At 44.1% G+C, this 20,044-nt stretch overlaps 1 long non-coding RNA gene across 1 annotated transcript; it reads right to left on the reverse strand.

Moving 5' to 3' along the window:
• Nucleotides 1-2,926: 2,926 nt before the first annotated feature.
• Nucleotides 2,927-5,714, reverse strand: LOC128324771 (uncharacterized). Its single transcript, XR_008307088.1, has 2 exons — nt 5,581-5,714; nt 2,927-3,361 (listed from the first exon to the last, which is right to left on the reverse strand). It is a non-coding gene; the product is annotated as an uncharacterized LOC128324771 (long non-coding RNA).
• Between the last annotated feature and the right edge of the window lie 14,330 nt (nt 5,715-20,044).

The following is a 20,044-nucleotide window of genomic DNA, read 5'->3' on the forward strand; positions in this document are numbered from 1 at the left end:
AGTTGGCGGTGGGGCTCTGCACAAATATTGGCTGACATGACAGGCAGTGATCCATTGATAGGATTGGAGTGCAACAAGGCAGGGAGTCTTCAGAGCAGTTGCTGCTCAGGCAGCACAGAATGATTTTTGCTTCCCTCCTCCCCCCATAAAAGCATCGCCCACTGCCAGAAATAGGCCTGTGAGGGCTATACTGCCTTCATGGGCATATTTCTGGCAGCCAGCAGTGCTTTTGCAGTGAGGGCAGAGGAGCAGAAATTGCTTCCTAATCTCCCTCCCCATGCTCTGCTCTTCCCATCAAGCCTCCAGGGCAGCGAAGAAAGTTCCCTGCCTCAATGCAGTTCTGATCCCATGAAAGGATCACTACCCATCATATCAGCCCGTGGAATTAAGCCTGTGGAATCCAATGTCACAGCTGAGACTACCTCCATCCGATCAGGCAGGGAGACAGTTGGTCGCTTCACCAACAGAATCCCAGTCCAGTCCTGTCTCAGGAACTGATCACCAGGTGCAAACAGTGCTAAGACTTGGTGACAGTTAGGCAGGGCACTGAGACAGTGAAACTGGGTCTTGACAGTGCACTGGGAAATATGCAGAAAAGCCACTGAGCCGAGTAATTTGGAGCAGAGAAATGGCAGGCAGAGAAAAGATTAATCAACTGCTTCTGTGATCCCAATTGCCCCTCCAAAAGCATCTCCTCTTTAAAGAGAGCTGTTGGGATAACATTACACATGTCTGCATGTGATGGCCCAGACACATACCCTATACACACATATATTGCAGTTGAGAGAATAAATTGAATTACTCATCCCTTAAAGTGGCCTGCAAGCTGGCTGCTCAAATATTCCACATACCCTTTAGAGCTGAAAGCTAAAGGTTTCAGAAGGCATGATACAGAGAAACACATACATTGGGAAAATCCTTGCCTGACCCTTTCGGTTAGCCATAGGGTCCCACTGTGCTACATCAGAGACATAGAGGGCATGAACCAAGATGTGCCCCAAGATTTGATTTCTTAAAGGACACAATAAAAAAGAAATACTCCTAACTTTAACAAGCTAACCCAAGAGGATGTCTTCAGCTTCAAAAGAATCAGAGAAGCACCCTTCAGGCTTGCTCCGTTTGGATACTTTCATTTCAGATAGGAATTCTTCCATCAGTGTGAGAGACCTGTGGTGCTTTCGCTGCAAAGCTCCTGCTAAAACTGGAAACACAATTTTTCTTCACAAGAAAAAGAAGAAAAACACAAACAGTATATTTCTTTTCCTTTGGGCAAAATGGATAATATAGCCCTATTTTTTTATTTTTATTTTTAAATGTAAACAGAAGGAAGTCCAATACCTAAAGGCTGGGGGACTAGGTGACTTGAGGCACAGCTCTTGGGTGGACGTGGTGTATAATTCACACTACCTTAGGAACTGCTCTAGGAGGCATTTTGCCTCAAAGGGAAATTCTGCTTTGCCTCCTTCCCACTTATTGGCACAGGGGTTTAGTAACTGCCAGCAGTAAATTACTAACATCCCACAGAATGCTGACCCAGCTAATTTGGCCCATTCCTTGCTCCTTCACACATGCCTGCTTCAGGGAGGCAATAAAGAGGCAGCTGACAGCATTGATCCCTATGGGCCTAATCTCAAGGCCTATACATTACTAATAACAGTGTACAAGTGGAAGCCTGCAAGAAATTGTGGTGGCGAATGAAAAGTAATTTGACCTTCTCTTTCATAGGAACATAGGAAGCTGCCATATACTGTCAGACCATTGGTCAATCTAGCTCAGTATGGTCTATACAGACTGGCAGTGGCTTCTCCAAGGTTGCAGGCAGGGATCTCTCTCAGCACTATCTTGGAAATGCCAGGGAGGCAACTTGGAACCTTCTGCTCTTCCCAGACCAGCTTCAACTCCTAAGGGTGCTCACACATCAAGTCTCCCATTCATATGCAACCAGACCCTGCTTAGCTAAGGGGACAAGTCATGCATGCTACCACAAGACCAGCTCTCCTCTCTTCCATCTCTCACTACCTTGTCTGCCTCCATTCATTCCTCACTCTCTCAACAGCCCTCCCCTCTGCTGTTCCTCCTTCCCTCCTTTAAGTGCATGGCCATTGAAAGATGCTGCCCAGATGTCTGCATTTGTAGGAAACATGGCCAGCATCCTTCAACAGTCTGTTGTTACCACTCTGCAATTCAAATGATGGGAGTATGGATAGGGTGGGAAGGTCTTATAGCCCATGTGGCTATTTTAAAGGGCTGAGCATGCTACACCCACCTTTTTCATGAGGCCATTGTGGCTCTGAGGACCTGGTGAGTGACTTGGTGGCTTGGACAGTTCCAGTGCATGATATTGCTGTTGTCGGAAGCACAGCACCAAATGGCATCCTTTCCCTCCCCGCTTTTCCATTTAAATTGCAACCCCATTTCCTTCCTCCTTTCAAAACTCTCCATCTCCCTTCCCTTTTCAGTTATTCAAGGGAAGAGAAAAAGCAGTGTGGTGCCATCTTATTGTCCTTCCTCAATGAATTGGCTAGTTCTGAGTGGCGGAAGCCTGTACAAATTATTTAGCCTATGGAAATTATTATCCTGTAGGCTCAAAATAGGGACTGGAATATCAGTTAAGCTGATTTACTTCTTGGTCTTATGGGCCACTTTCTTTCATCTATCTATCTATCTATCTATCTATCTATCTATCTATCTATCTATCTATCTATCTATCTATCTATCTATGGACTGCTTTGCTTTTCAGGAACCATGGCAACATTCTGCATGCGTGACAAGATTCCCATGTGAAATTCTTATACAAATATTGTGGGGAATGGATGCTACTCACCAAAGATCCCTGAATTGGCCCGAAATCGTTGGCATGGATGGGTGCCTTGCTCACCACTATTTATCCAAATTGCCTATTGACAAATGCCTCTAATATACAATATTTCCAGGAAATAGAATTGCTTTATTTCAGCTAAAAATTATGTTTGACCAGTTTGATATAGTATAACTAATAGTGACACTTTTCACTTCATGAGCCCTGTTACACAAAATGCAGCTCCGGCAGCTGTGTGTCAAATATATTTTCTAGAAATTGCTGTTTTACTATTTATATATCAGCTTTCCATGGTTTCCTGGCAAAGCCTTATTCCATCTGTACATGGTCTGAGTTTCATCTTCGAAGTATACCCCATTGTAGCTGCACCTGCACTCTTCCTCTCATGAGTATCTGGCTGTGAGTAATATAGCTGATCATAGACTTCTCCTGCTCCATTATTGGCATCTCACTTTGCTGGAGTATTGCTGCAATACATCTTCAGAACAGATCCATGCTCTGAGACTTGTTAGAGTAATACACACGCCTCTGCTTTTTAATGTTCTAATGCACATGTGAGAAAGAGAGAAGGTAATGGAAAAGGCTTACTGTACAGCAAAACCTAACATAGTTCTTTTCAAGTAAGTACAGCTATGGAGATGGGTTTGGTTTAACCACTGTATGGACGTTATGCTGACATCAAGAGAATACCACTTGACACTATATATTATTTTATTCTTCAACAGAGAAAAATTGTAGCAGCATGTATATTGTTTCTGTGAAAAACAAACAGAATAACGAGAACAGAGGCTTTACTGAGGAAACAAATCACATTTGTCTCCGATAGAAAAGCTGAGGAAAGCTATACGAACTGCATGAGCTTTTCAGACAGAGAAGACTTTCTTTTAAGCTACAGTTATTCTAAGATGTCTAAAGAGCTTTGAAGATAATTAGAAGGATATGTATTTGGGAAATGATAAATAAATTCTGCTGTACAGTCTAGCAAAATCCCCTTATTTCTAAATACACCAAGATTCAGGGTAAGTCAAAGGTCTTCAGGAGGTGGCATGCTAGAACTGTCATTGCCCATGGGCAGCACAGATTTGTTTTTTTCTGTCCCAATATGCTATGTTTGGAAAAAAAGGTTTGGCAAAGTTTTGTAGTATTTCAGAGAACAGTTTATCCAAATACAATAGTGGGGCAGCAAAAATGAATGTGTGCGCACAAAATGATAGAGCTATTGTACACTGATAGAGCTATGATACTGTCATATATGACAGACAGGTACTGGTTGTTGGGGATCTGGACCCGAGAGATGGTTTAGATCTGCCTGATCTCGATGGGGCTATACTCCCCCTAAAATATCAGATATGTAACTTGGGAGTGCTCCTGGATCTAAAACTCTCTCTGGTTTCTCAGGTTGAGGTGGTGGCCAGGAGCTCTTTTTATCAGCTTCCACGGATGTCAGCTACACCCATTTCTGGAGGTAAATGATCTTAAAACAGTGGTGCATATGCTAATGACCTCCATGCTCGACTACTATGGTGCACTCTATGTGGGGCTGCTTTTGTACATAGTCCAGAAACTACAATTGGTTCAGAATGATGCAGCCAGTCTGGTATTTGGGACAACATGAAGGGACCACATAACGCTGGCTTTGAAAGAACTGCACTGGCTGCCAATATGTTTCCGGGTGAAATACAAAGTGTTGGTAAATAAAGCCCTGAATGGCTTGGGTCCAGGATACTTAAGAGAGTGCCTTCTTTGTCATGAACCCTGCCGATATTAAGATCATCTGAGGAGGTCCGGTTATGGTTGCCACTGGCTTGTTTGGTGGTGACTCAGGACTGGGCCTTCTCTGTGGCTGCCCTGAAGCTTTGGAATATGTTCTCTGTCAAAATAAGAGCATCTCCGTCTCTGATTGCTTTTAGAAAGTCTCTCAAGACACACCTATTTTTTCAGGCTTTTAACTGAAATTAAATCTTAACTGTTTGTTTTTATCCTATGAAATTGTTTTAACTTTTAATTCTGTGGGATTGTTTTAATTGTTTTTACTATGTTTTATATGTGTTGTTTTAAATTGTATGCACCACCTAGAGATATACATATGAGGATCTATATAAATATGATAAATAAATAAATTCAGTGCAGGGGGATAAAGTTATGACATCACTACTGAAAATTTGCAGTGAAAGTCTCATTATGAGACTCACATTAGGGATTTATATCTTTAGCTGCTAGAGTATGTGAAAGACTTCAATGAAGGGAACATGGGTGATTTTTCAAAATGGCAGAATTGCTCACTGGTTGGGTTCAAATATTTTGGGAGGGGAAGAATCATGGTTGCTTTATTCATTACCACTGGACGAGAATGCGCTAGATTGTCTTTAATTCAGTTTGCCAGTTAGCAAGATATCCCATGGCTGAGAAGCAAGTTCTGTGGATATATGCACTGAAGCATATATCCACAGAAATGTCCATTATATTGCTCAATAATAGAGAGAACTCAGAAAGGCTGGGTGGTGACTGTTGGAACATTGTGTAAATGGAAGGGTTAATACTTTCTACATGTGTAACTTTGATGGAAGCTTACTTTAGAGTGACATCTAATGGTATTTTACCCCCTGGCGGCTGAGAAAAATTGCAGGTCTTGACTGTAATTGCTGCTGGCAAAAGTATAGCTTGAAAGACACCTATTTGCATATGTGGCTGAATAGCCCAAAGTCAAAATCTAGTGCATCACATTCTAAGTATGGTCACAAGACTGACTGGCTATAAATTACCCTTGAAAGTTCCAAGTTACTCAGCTTTGGTGACGGAAAATCGGCATGGTTCTGTCAGGATAAAGCTCAATATACTGCTGTCAGGCTCCATCAGGTTCTGCCTAGGCCCAGGCGCCATATACTGCTGCCCCTTGTGGTAAGTCACTGCACTGCAGCAGCACTGGAGCTCTGTAGTGCTAGCTTTGTCCCACTCAGTAAAACCAGTCATTGGCTTGCTTCCTAAACAGGTAGAGCAGGCCTGCTCAACTTTACCTCCCCCCAACTGTTTTTGGACTACAACTCCCATAATCCCCAGCCACAGTGGCCAATAGCCAGGGATTATGGGAGTTGTAAGGCCAAAATCTGCAGGAGGGCTGAAGTTGAGCAGGCCTGAGGTAGAGTATAAGAACCTTTGGCCTGAAACTAGCCTTGCCTCAGTGGAAAAAAAAACTAGATACTGGTTTCAGTTTTCTTCAGATACCCCAACTCATCTCTACTCTAACTGTGAAGTTGCAAGCTCTAGGACTCTTAATGGAGTGGTTGCAAAGCAAAAACATCACCTTTCTCCCCCACAAAATGTACATTTTATTAATAACTTGCGAAAACACATCCCTTATGGGACTATAAGTCACATGGGTAATCTCATTTAGAACATATCACTTCCAACAACCTGCGATTTGCAACATGGAATTATTTACCACAAAATGGTCTCTGCTAATGTGAGAGAAATCCCTTTGGAGATTATGCATTGTTGGCACAATTTCTGGCAACTGGCACCCTTGTAACAAAGCAAAATCTATAACAACCTTTGTCCTAACTGCTGGAGGAGATGTGAAGTGGGAACCTTGTTCTACATGTTCTGGACTTGTGCCCAAGTTCAGACATATTGGGAGGCAATCTTTGCGGAGATTACAGTGTTGGCTGATTTTGAAATACAGCCTGATCCAATGCTAGCTTTGTTCTGAATACATGCAAATGGTGAAGGGGTTTGCTAAAAAGTGTAACAGCAGGCGGAAGCCAGGATGGCACTTGCACTTTACTAGAAACTTCTGCCACTGACAACCCCTGAACAACATGGAACATTAATTGACAAACTGACACAACAACCAAGAGTCTCTTGTCAGACTTACTTCAGATTGTTTCTTTAAACACTGGGATCCATTCAAAACATACACAAACAAATGTCCAGCTGTTCAGTGCATCCCAGATGGACTCCTCACATTTTGTACACACACACACACACACACACACACACTTTGTACACTCTCTATAATTTTGGAATAATGACTTAAATGACTTAATTTTCCTATTTTGGAAAATTAAAATTTTCTAGTTAATTTTGAAAATTAAATTTGGAATTTTCTTGGTTTTGTTTTTAAAGTCATTGACAGAGTCCTCATCACAAGCTTTTAAGAAAAGATTGCAGTCATGCAATAAAAGGATGGGTCCTCTTATGGACCAGTAACTAGTAAAAGAACAGAAGGCAGAAGATAGGAGTACTAGGCAGTTTTCACAATGGATGAAAGTAAGCAGTGAAAACTCCCAAGAATCCAGTATTATTTTTCATAAATTATTGGGAACCAGGGGTCTTCTTCACCCTGTTGAAGTGGCCAGGTTTGTGGATGGCATCAACTTATTCACAATAATAGAAATTAATTCAGGGTGATGAAAGCCCAAGCAGAGTATGAAGAGCTCCAGAAAGATCTCTCCAAATTGTGAATGTCTGCAAGCAAGCAAGCAAGCAAGCAAGCAAGCAAGCAAGCAAGCAAACAAACAAACAGTGAATTAGGTTTAGTGTAAGTAAGTGAAAAGAGATGCACACTGGGGCAAAAAATCCCAACAGAGCTAGTCAAACATCAGGACAGACCCAAAAAGGATATTTCCTTACACATTGTAGAATTAATATGGAATTTGCTCATAAGACATGGCAATGACCATAGTGTTAAAGAAAATCACAGAGAATAGGTCTATTTATGCCTTTCAGACATGATGACTAAATGGAACCTCAGTGTTCAGAGTGGCAGGATGCTTTTGGGAGGCAATAACATTGGAGTCCTGTTGCTTTCTTGCCATGCTTGTGACTTCCAAGACATTGGCTGGTCACTGTTGAAAACATGGCTTTTGGTCTGCTCCAGCAGGGCTCTTTCCAAAGAGAGCTGTGGGCTTAACTTTTTCTAGACAGCTCCTTGTTGCCCCAAATCCAGCAAGAAGAATCATACATATAATCTAGTGATTATGCATGGATGAGAAAGTAGCTGCTGTTGGAATAGGGGAAATCAGTATCTGAGGTGCATGCCTTGCTGGCCAGGAGATGAACTGAATGTAGATGCCATCTCTTTTAAATGAAGATTATAAAAACTGATTATATTGCTTATCCATTCAGTAGGTAGAGGTAAATTCCCTTTCACCAGCAGTGGCTGCTGGAATGTTCTATCTGCTGTCATGTGAGAGCATATCTGGATTAGACCACAATATCTAAAGTAAAATAGAAACAATTCTGGTGTACTAAAGTAAGATAAGAGAGGGTATTCTTCCAATACTTTTAAATGCCACATGGAGAGGTAATGATTGAGGACACAATCTTAAGCATTTTTAAAGGGGAGTTTGTCTGAATGAGGCCACTTAATGGTGCAGTGGGAAAGCAACCTGCCTAGAGAGCAGGAGGCTATTAGTTTGAATCTCCACTGGTGTATTTCCCAGAATATGGGAAACTCCTATATCGGGCAGCAGCAGTATAGGAAGGTGCTGAAAGGCATCATCTCATACTGTGCAGGACGAGGCAATGGTAACCCCCTCCTGTATTCTATCAAGAAAACCACATGGCTCTGTGGTCACCAGGAGTCGACACACCGACGCAACGGCACAACATTTCCTTTCCTTTCCTTTCCTTCGTCTGAATGAACTCAGCAGAACTTGCTTCTGATTAGGATTTCACTGTTAATTTCGTTAAGCAAAAGATATTTAATGAGTCCATTTGCTGCAACAAACGCCAACTCTGGGTTCAGACCCTGGCCCAATGTACATAATCAGCTTCTGTGGCATGGACAGAAAACAATGTGGGCACCCACCCTTTGTGAGAATCTGATGAAGTCCTGCTCACAGTGTTCTCCACCTGAGAGGTAAAACCTGCACAGGTGTGAAAATAGAACATTTCCAGTAATTGCTGTGGAATGCTCTGCCAAAAGAAATTTACTTAGCAACATCCTTCTATGGCTTTAGGAGGTAGTAAAAGCCTATCTGTTTCACCAGGTGTTTGGCAATGTTTTAATTCATGCCAGGACTGCTTGGTGTAGTCTGCAGCTTCTTTTTGTTTGCTATTTTACTGGAAACCCATGATTTCTGTGGTTTTAGACTGTGGGGCTTTGTTTTATTGTTTTAGCATTGTGAATGACCACCTTGAATAGGTAGTTGAAACAAACTGGATATATTGTAAGACTCATGGTCAATGCAAATCGATACCAAATTCAAAGTGATATTGAGGAACACTAACCGGTATTAGATGTCAAATAATATTCTGTTCTGTTGGGTTCTGTTTTTGAACAAGGTTCTTTTTATTGACTACTAATGCCAAGTCATCTAAAATAGTGACTTCCTACGGAGCTTAGTTGAAATCTGTAAAGCTTGTTCAGAGATGCACATACCTTGCTTAATTACTCAGCACTTGATGCCTCACAGCTGAATGTGTGAGAGGACTCGATTTGAGGTGGTGTGAAGTGAAGTAGGGGAGAGACTATGAAGCTATTCACACATGCAGGCAAAACCGGGCTAAGGAAGCTCAGCCTGGTTTTGCCTGCGTGTGTGTACCACTGGGATCGTGCCCGATCCTGGTGGTGCCTTGGCAGCAAACCTGCCTCCAGAGCCACCCTCTTCTATGATAGGGTTTTTTACTATTTTTTACTGGGGCTCTCGGCTGGCTTCGGGAAGGGAAGTGTGGCTCCCCATGAAGCACCGTGCACTTGTGCAGTGCATTATGGGAGTCCTGGGAGGTGGGGCGATGACATGTCCCAGCATCCCGACCCTCTGAGCTACTGGCAGAAGCCAGGAATCATTTGGGCGGCTGATCCGGCCACCCAGCAACAAGGAGAGGATTGTAAAGTGGTGATCTTTATTGAGCATGAGGAGGCCCTTTCCAACCCCAGCAGAGCATCCCTCCAGTGACTGTTGCTGGTTTCTATCTTGTGTTTCTTTTTAGATTGGGAGCCAAATTTATTTATTTTTATTTCTCTATGTAAACCACTTTGGGAACTTTTGTTGGAAAGGAAAGGTTGTGCCACTGAATCAGTGTTGACTCCTGGTGACCACAGAGCCATGTGGTTTTCTTGGTAGAACACAGGAGTGGTTTACCATTGCCTTCTCCCATGCAGTATGAGATGATGCCTTTCAGCACCTTCCTATATCCCTGCTGCCCGATAAAAGATTTTCCGAGAAAATGGGAAACACACCAGTGGGGATTCGAACCAACAGCCTCTTGCTCTCTAGGCAGGTTGCTTTCCTGCTTCACCATTAGGTGGTATATATTCATCATTGTTGTCATCATAGTAAGCAGCTTCATGTGCCTATCTGGTGTTCCTCCCTGCCCCCCAGGATGGTTCTTTCATACATGCAAGCTACTATATGTCACTTCATTCATTAAGGGATGGACTTGAATGTGTGAATTGACCTTGAAATGTATTTTAAATAGTGGAATATCTTTAAAGTATTGTAATAGGAAGCATTTAATAAAGGATCAGAAACACAATACTAGAGCACTACAACAGTCTATTTTGGGCATGTTGTTTGTGGCAGAGAATGAATTGCATGCTAATGGTGTGGTGGATATGACCACTGTATGAAACACTGTCCAAGATAATTTTATTGATACATTAAACTCTTTTGAAAATCTGTTTGTTCTAAGTCTACTCACACCATCTGGCTACTGTGGTACCAGACACTTTTGTTTTCCTCCCTTCGGAATAGCCTTCTCTGAATCTGCCTGCCTCATTGACTTTCCACTTCTTTTCAAATCTCATCAGAAAATGCATCTTTTCTCCCTTGCCCATAGCTCTTAATTTCCCCTCTCCCTGCTATTATTTAACACTGTTAACAGTTGTATTTTGTTGTATGCTGTAAATAATGAAGCATAAAGCCTTCCATGAAGAATGGGCAATAAACTGTTATATTTAAGTATGCCTTTATTTTTAAATAAATAAGCAGGAATATTTTGGTGATTTGTTTACAGCCTTGTCTAGTAGAAACTTCCAACAGTTTTCTATGTGTGCCTAGCATGGCATGCATAGCATGTGGGAGCAGATTTATGACAATAGAATTAAACCCTTGGTTACCACTTTTCTGCAACCACTTGAGAATAGTCACTTAGAAAACAAAGCAGTCCAGGATTAGCCCTATTCACTGAACATGGGGAGGGGGAAGTGGAACCATGCATGCTAGCCCTGCTCAGGTAGTACACTTGCTGGCACCTCTTCTTGACCCCTCTGTGGTTGGCAAGTCTGAATGGGGATCCTGAACATGTGCTGCTACATGACAGAGAACTTTGATCATAGGAACATAGGCAACTGCCATATACTGAGTCAGACCATTGGTCTATCTAGCTCAGTATTGTCTACACAGACTGGCAGTGGCTTCTCCAAGGTTGCAGGCAGGAATCTCTCTCAGCCCTATCTTGGAGATGCCAGGGAGGGAACTTGGAACCTTCTGCTCTTCCCAGAGCGGCTTCAGGCTCGGACTGGCCCACAGGGCAACAGGGCATATTCCCGGTGCGCCCTACCCATGCAGCGCCCTTGCGCCCCAACTCCCACCCTTAATTACCTATTCTGCTCAAAACCTGGCGCCCTCCCCACATATATTCCACCACCCTCTCAGTGCCTCCAGTCCAGCCCTGAGTGGCTTCATCCCCTGAGGGGAATATCTTGCAGTGCTCACACATCAAGTCTCCCATTCAGATGCAGCCAGGGCAGACCCTGCTTAGCTATGGGGACAAGTCATGCTTGCTACCACAAGACCAGCTCTCCTTTCCTAAGCGTATAACTTAGAGCATATAACTGTATGGACAATTCTATATGTACACTGGTCTCAGACAATTCTGTTGGACACATGAAAACAGAGTTGGCAGGCACATTGACCCAGGCCACGCAGAGGCCAATTGTGCAGATGCGGTAGCCTCCAAAATGGCTGCCATGCCGGAGGGGGAAGGCCCTAACAGGCTGAAGAGCCAGACGGATGGCTGGTATAGGCATGAAGGGAGGCTGGTGGGGGGAGGGGGAACTTCCACGGACCCCTCCTCCTGCTGCCTCCAACAACTCCCCCCGAAGGGGGTAAGTTAAAAAAATATTTTTTTTAAAAAAAAGTTTGTGACCCCCCCCCCCCGGACCAGACTGGACTGGGTGGGGGTTGAGGGGGTGCCAGACCGAACTGGCCCGAGCTGACTTGAACTGAACCGGACGAGCCAGTTCCATGCACACTCCTAGCTCCTTCTGGCGAGTGTGACCCCATCCAGCACAGGAAGAACTAACTCATACCTCAGATTCTGAACCCCTACAATAAGCACCTCCATCTTGCTTCAATCTGTTATCCCTCATCCAGCCTGTAAATAGTAGGGATGTGCGAAACGTTTCAGGTACAGAACGATTGGTAACCGAATAAGGCCGTTTTCGGCGATTCGTACACAAAACAAATCCCCCGATTGCAAGTTCTGAAAGCTTTTAGACAAGACAAATCACCCAGATTTCGGATCCAAAAGTTTTGTTGTTTCAGACCTCCATTTTGTGGCAATCTCACTGTAGTCTCCATTTTGTGTTTGACGTCTATTTGAATTTCCCACCTTCAGAGCAGTGAATGAAAGCATGGGCTGATCTGCTGACAACTGTCTTCTTGTTCCCGGTTAGCTGTTTTGGCTCTTGCCACTCCTGACTGACACCACATTGGCCAGGGGAAGGGTTGAAGAAGGGGCAAGGATGGGAGGGAGGGAGTTCAAGAAGGGATTTTCATTTAATCAGATTTAAAGCAGCCAACATTCTGCCTTGTTCTGCCTCGTAGGAGAAGAGAGAGAGAGAAAGAGAGAGAGCGAGAGAGCTTTGCTTTGCTTTGCTTTGCTTTGCCACTATGCCATTGCCTGTTGCCTTCTGCCTTGCCACCCAGCCTGCCTGCCCCTGCTGGCTAGTGGCTAGTGGCTACTGCATGCCAACATGGGAATGGATTATCTCTGCTGCATTGCTTTTTAATTTTTTTGTTCCTGAGGAGAATTTTTTTTTCACCCCCTTGAGAGAATCACTGCCTGCCTGTGCCTGCAGCCACCAGCTCCAGCCCCTGTGGCCAGTGGCCACCTGGCCAGCCACCCCCTTTCCCCCCAGATTTTCCAGGCTTTTGCCCCAGCCCCCACCCCCCCAGCTTCCCAAAATCTGAAGACTGAAGAAGGAGAAAAGAACTCAAGAAGAAGATTGAAGAAGAAAGAGTAGACTCAGAGACCAGACCACAGAAGTGGACAGCTGGACACACAACGTGGGTGAAGCCCTAGACTGAGTGAGTGTACCCCATTCTCTCTCTCTCTCTCTCTCTCTCTCTCTCTCTCTCTCTCTCTCTCTCTCTCTCTCTCTCATACACACACACACACACACACACCCCTCTGGAATTCTGTATTCTTGGTTTCCCCCCCTCTGTTTGGAGGGAGGTTTTGGTTGCAATTGAATGCTAAAAGTTTAGTTTTGTTTAGTTTAGAACAGAGTTTCTCAACGTGTGGGTCCCCAGATGTAATTGGACTTCAACTCCCATAATTCCAAACCAAAGGCCACTGGGGCTGGGGATTATGGGAGTTGAAGTCCAATAACATCTGGGGACCCACACGTTGAGAAACGCTGGTTTAGAAGAAGTTTAAACAGGGGTTCTGTGTGGGAAGGATCCCCGTTAGCTAGTACTAGTAGGTGGTTAGAAGGGTAGCATAGCTTCATGGTTTAAAAAAACAATTCTGTCTCCCCCCCCATTCCAAAGATTGTTTTTTTCATTTTTAAAAAACAGAAGCCTGTCCTTCAGCCCTCTGTGCCCATGATAATATAATATATCAGTATTACAATTCTCTGTCCGGCAGCCTACAGGCTCTGAGTGGGCAGGAAGGTACAGACTCTAGCCTCCTCCCTGTGCCCATTTACCTCCCACCCCCAACTGCAGCATTCTGAGGCCATGGCAAGAATTAGCCCTAAACCCACTAACCTTTTCGCAGAGCACACATGCACTGGTATACTATTACTATGTGTTCCCCCTACATAATCTCAAGTCTAGCAGTATATATATTATGCAGTTCAACTGCCTTGGATGGTTTGTTGTGCCTGTATTTTGGGGACCTCATGGATGGGCGCAGGACAGGTTCTCTCTCTCTCTCTCTCTCTCTCTCTCTCTCTCTCTCTCTCTCTGGACTTCTTTGCAATGAAGATTGGGTCATATTGTGACTTCTAGCATCATCAGCATTTTTATTCAAACTAGATTGCTTGCATCTACAACAGGTTGTGCTGGTGCCACAGGCTCTGATCTGTTGCAGAAATGTCAAAAAAAAAGCACCAAAAATTTTGGTGCCATTGTTGTCATCAGCACTCTTCTACTTGTGTAGGTGGCAGCAGGGCCAAACCTCGCTGTTTCACTGGCAAAATGTTGTTTTTTTCCACCCTTCTTTACTTAACCCACTTTTTTGGCTGGGTGCAACAGATGTAGCTGTGTCTGTCTGAAAAATGCTTGGGGGAGGGAGGGCAAGGCACATTTGATGCTGTTGTTGGCCCTAGTCTGCTACATCTGTGATATCTTGCTTGCTTGTTGCTGGCTACTGCTGTTGTTAACCTGCATTGGGAGGGGGCGCATGGGGCAGTGCATTTCATTGTTGTTGTTTCACACTGTTGTGTGTAGATCAATTGCATTGGGGGGGGACACAATGGATGTGGTGAGTGACACAGTGGATGTGCGTGACCTTTGGAAACCCCTTTCTTTGCAAAGCTCTGTTGTTGATGTGTGCTGAATCCACCCTATGGGACAATGGGGTCAGACAGTGCCCATTTCTTCCTGTGGGTGCCTCCTAGGAGTGCCACAGTGGGTTGGGCTACCACCCAGATTCAAAAGGAATTGAGCAAAGGGCTGATTTTTAAAGCGTTTGTGAAGTTTGCACATCTTTGGGGCAGATTCAGGGCAGAAAAAGGGCTTCGGGACAGAAGAGTGGGTCGGGTGGCAGTGCCCCAAGGGGTGCCTGTTACCATCCAGATTCCAAAGGAATTGGGCAAAGGACTGATTTTTAAAGAATTTCTGAAGTTTGCATGTCTTTAAGCTTTCCTCCCATAGGGAATAATGGGGGTTTCAGCAGCCTCATAACGCCACTTGTGGGGCACTGGGGTGGCCCAGAGAGAGTGGTGGTGAAGTGCACATAGGGTACCAACCACCCCCATACCCACAAGCCCATGGGGTACTGGATTTTGTTGTTTCTGAGTGTAGATTCTCTGGTAGCAAATGAGAGTGGATTCATTTTCAGTGACAAACAATGAATCCACTCCCATTTGCTACTAGAGAATCCATACTCAGAATTAGGGATGTGCACGGTCCGGAGCAGTCCGGACCGGCACCGAAGGGGGGGCTTCCTTTTAGGGTGGGGAGGGCTTGCTTACCCCTCCCGCCTCTTTGCCCCCTCCAGAGGCCGTATTTTACAGAATAACGGGGCGCTGGAAACCAGCCGCCCCCCCCGCCGCCCCCCCCCGCCGCAAGCAGATTAAGCCCAAAACTACTGGTACCACTGCCGCTGCCGTCGCCCGCCAGCCCTCCCTCCCTCCCAGCCACCCGCCCGCCCAAGTCCTCACCCGATGATGCCGTTGAAAACAAAGAGAGGAGCTACCGAACAGAGCTCCTCTCTCTATGAAGTCCTGCCGGCTACTGAGGCGTTGCCCCTTTTCCCGGCGGGTAGACCGGGCCTCTGGCGATCGGAGGCCCGGTCTACCAGGCCTTTTCCCGGTGGGTAGACCAGGCCTCTGGTGATCGGCGTCCTTTGCGGCGTGCGCATGCACGCGCGCAAAGCCTCAGTAGCCGGCAGGACTTCATAGAGAGAGGAGCTCTGTTCGGTAGCTCCTCTCTTTGTTTTCAACGGCATCATCGGGTGAGGACTCGGGCAGGCGGGCGGCTGGGAGGGAGGGAGGGCTGGCGGGCGACGGCGGCGGCAGTGGTACCAGTAGTTTTGGGCTTAATCTGCTCGCAGTGGGGGGGGGGCGGCGGTGGGGGTGGCTGGTTTCCAGCGCCCCGTTATTCTGTAAAATACGGCCTCTGGAGGGGGCAAAGAGGCGGGAGGGGTAAGCAAGCCCTCCCGCCCTTAAAGAAATACCCCCCACCCGGACCCGAACCAGCCAGGGCCGAACCGGTCCGGCAGTTCGGCCATTCTTTAGAATGGCCTCCGGACCGGTTCGGACACACCCCTACTCAGAATACTTCAGAAACAACAAAACTCAGTACCCCATGGGCTTGTGGGTATGGGGGTGGTTGGCACCCTATATGCACTATGCCACCACTCACTCTGGGCCACCCCGGTGCCCCTCAAGTGAAGTTGTGGGGCTGCTGAAACCCCCATTATTTCCTATGGGGGGAAAGCTTAAAGCAAACTTCACAAATTCACAAAAAGCAAACTTCACAAATTCTTTAAAAATCAACCCTTTGCCCAATTCCTTTGAAATCTGGATGGTAGCAGGCACCCATTGGGGCACTACCACCCAACCCACTCTTCTGTGCCCAAACCCCCCTTTCTACCTCAAATCTTCCTCAAAGACATGCCAATTTCAGAAATCCTTTAAAAAACCAGCCATTTGCCCAATTCCTTTGAAATCTGGGTGGTAGCTTCTTTGCACATATTGGGCACTACCACCCACCACAACTCACCCTGGGCCACCCTGGTGCCCCCCTCCCCCCAGGGAGTTCTAAGGCCACTGAAATCCCCATTATTCCCAATGGGGAAAATCTTAAAGACGCCTAAACTTCAATAATAATTTAAAAATCAGCCCTTTGCCCAATTCCTTTGAAATATGGGTGGTAGATTTCTAGCACCCATATGACACTACCACCCATCACACCCCACTCTGGGCAACCCCAGTGCCCCCCATGTGGAGCTATAAGGTTGCTGGAATCCTCATTATTCCCTATGGGAAAAATCTTAAAGACACATAAACTTCAAAAATTCTTTAAAAATCACCCCTTTGCCCAATTTCTTTGGAATTTTGGTGCTAGCTTCCACCCATTGGGCACTATCCCACTATTTTGGCCCTGTGACCCTTTTAAAAAATCCAAATAAATTCATATTCAGATTCAGAAAATTTGGGTACAAATCGAATCAGGGGTGATTCGGGGTGGGGGGGTGGGGTTAGATTCAGATCCAAAACAAATCGGGGGTGTTTTGATTCAGGTACAAATTGAAATGAAAAACTCAATTGGTGCACACCCATAGTAGGCAGGCATTTAGCCTGGTTGATGATGGTGATGGTGATGATGATGATGCTATTTCCCAGATGTTATTGACTGGATTTGGTACTTTAATTATCGGGCCCTTCCCAAGGGTCTAGGATAATCAAAGAAAAATTAAAGATAGCATCGTAATATTCGTGCTGTCCTGAGTAGTGTGGCCTCCTGTAGCTGATGTGTTGTCATTTTATCGATGCCCAACGTGTCAAGATGGTGTTCAAGTTTTTTTGGTACTGCACAAAGGGCACCAACAACTATTGGCACCACTACTGTTTTCTTTTTCCAGAGCTGCTAAATTTCAATCTGAAGGTCCTTGTATTTAGTTATTTTCTCCAATTGTTTTTCACCGACTCGGCTATCCCCTGGGATTGCAACATCAATTATCAGAACTCGATTCTTCTCAATGACTGTCAGATCCGGCGTATTGTGCACTAAATGCCTATTAGTTTGTATTTGAAAATCCCAAAGGATTTTTGCCTCCTCGTTTTCTGTGACCTTCTCAGTCAGATGATTCCACCAATTCTTGCTTGCTGGCAATTTGTAATTCTTGCAAAAGTTCCAGTGGATCATCACAGAAACTTTATTGTGTCTTTCCTTATAATCAGTCTGCGCAATTTTCCTAGAACAACATACAAGGTGCTCAACTGTCTCGTCCGCTTCCTTGCATAACTGACACTTACTGTCTTTCTGGGTCTTATCAAATTTTTTTTAGAAAAATAACTTTTTATTCAATTTTTCACAACATAAGATACACACACGCACAAACAAAAAGAAAAAAAGAAAATAGAAAGAAAAACACACACACACACAAAGACAAGAGGACTTCCATCTCATCATTAGAACAAGTATCAGTTACAATACCCAAGTCTTGCCTGTAATTTAATCGTTCTCCCCCTGATAAATCGTACGAAAGTCAGCTCTAGGGCATTTTCAAAATATCTTTGTTACCACTCAAAAGCCTGATAGAAATCCATTTTATAATATGTTTTTAGGTAAATAAGAAGAGGGTCCCACTCCCTTTTAAATGCTTCAAATAAGTATCCATTCATCTTTACTCGGGCAATAGATGTCTTTCCACTTGTTTGCAAATGTCAGTCTTGCTGCTGCTGTCAGATACATAAAGAGGATCCAGTATTTCCTAGGCAATGAACTGTTGTCAATGCCTAATAGTATTGTTTCTGGGCTCTTAGGGGAAATCATTTTAAACACTTTCTTAAGCTCATTGTATATTAAATCCCAATAGCCTTTAGACTTATTACAAGTCCACCATAAATGTATATAGGAACCCTTCTCTTTTTAACACATCCAACATTTGTTTGACATGTTCTTGTACATTAAAGCCAACTTCTTAGGAGTTAAATGCCATCTGTACATCATCTTAAGATTATTTTCCTTTAAATTAGAACAAGTGCTGTATTTCATGTCTTCTATCCATAGTTTTTCCCCTTTCTCCAAGTCTATATTGTAACCAAAATCCTGAGCCCATTTAATCATTGAAGTTTTCACTACTTCCGTTCTTGTATCTTCCAATAATAACAGATCGTACATCATAGAAACTAGTTTGTCTTCCTTGTCACACAACTGTTCAAATTCTGACTTTGATTGATTAAGACCCTTTTTACAATCTTGCTTGAATAAGGCGCTAATCTGGTGATACTGAAACCAAGAAATATTCCAATCCTGCATAAGATCTAGTTTTTTAAGTTCGTATTTTGCACCTTGGGGAACAAGCTGTTGTCGATACGTAGGCCATGTCTGTTGCATATTTTTCTGTTTTCTAGATATAACTCCATTATCTCCTTATCTGCAGTGTCTACTTTTTCGGAAATTTGTTTAGTATCCTCCACTATCCTTTTATTTATTTCTTCCAAGTTGTTAAATTTATTTGAGTTGTCTATAATCCCTTGTTTCATCACTTGTACCTCCTTATTCAACTGCAACATATCTTGCTTTAAGACCTGTGAATCTGCTTTTATCTGTTGTATCTGTTGTATGCCCTCTTTAAGAGTTTGCATATCATGGACCATAGATTGTACCACTGCGTTATTTGTGTCTAATTTACTATTAATGGTTTGAAGTAACTCCCAAATTTCACCAGTGGACCTATCCATTTGGGGAATTGTCCCCACTGATAGTTTTCTAGCAATGTAAGTTTGTGGTCCAGTTGGAGTATTCTTATTCTTAGACATTCTAATATACTAACCATAACCTACACTAACATATTGGATGTTTACAACCAAATTAACTCTTTAGACAATATGCACCTCCTATGACTATAAAAGGGAAAGTATAATTTCCACTTTAATTCCACTTCACCCTTTGACTCTTTTAACTCTTCTTCGCTCAAGATGTATGCGTTTGCTCGTTCACTCTGTAAATATAGTCACAGGCTCCCTTCGACCCAAACTCGCATTTGTAGACTCATGTTGGAAGTCAACTATGCCCCCAAAGAAGGTGGGAGATATACTTCACGCTCTTCAAAACACTAGGAAGTTCAACCATATTCACTTCAGTGATCCCCAGCATCAAATCTTTGCACTTAGAGCATATTGTGAGCTAACAATATAGCAAGATTTGGATTACTTTAGATTACTTTAGCAGATTTAATAACAATTTGAAAACACAAAAGCAGGGATGGGTGTTAGTCATCCCTCTCTTCGAAACTACTACACAGTTTTGGCTCCTTGTCTCCTGTAGATGTGCTTATAAAGTTTTAGTCCCTCTCCATGTGGGGCTGTGATATTTCACCATACCTTGACATCCAAAGGCATCCAAAAAGCATTGTTTAAATAAGGTTCTATCTCGCAAGTTGTTGTTTTCCTTGTTCTTTTAGATGAGATTCTTAATAAATTCCTTTGTTGACTTGTTGGCATTTGATAGAAGTTGCAACGCTTCTGAGCTTAGTTCCAGGACAGCCTGAACTCCACACTGCAGTACTCTCCTTGACTCTAGCCCTGTTGCTCGACTGGCACGAAGAGACCTCGGCTTCCCCATGCCCCTTCAGCAGGAGCTGACTTCTCTGGGCTGG

This window comes from Hemicordylus capensis, chromosome 4 (genome assembly GCF_027244095.1).
Source record: "Hemicordylus capensis ecotype Gifberg chromosome 4, rHemCap1.1.pri, whole genome shotgun sequence".
In the NCBI taxonomy this organism is placed as follows: domain Eukaryota; kingdom Metazoa; phylum Chordata; class Lepidosauria; order Squamata; family Cordylidae; genus Hemicordylus; species Hemicordylus capensis.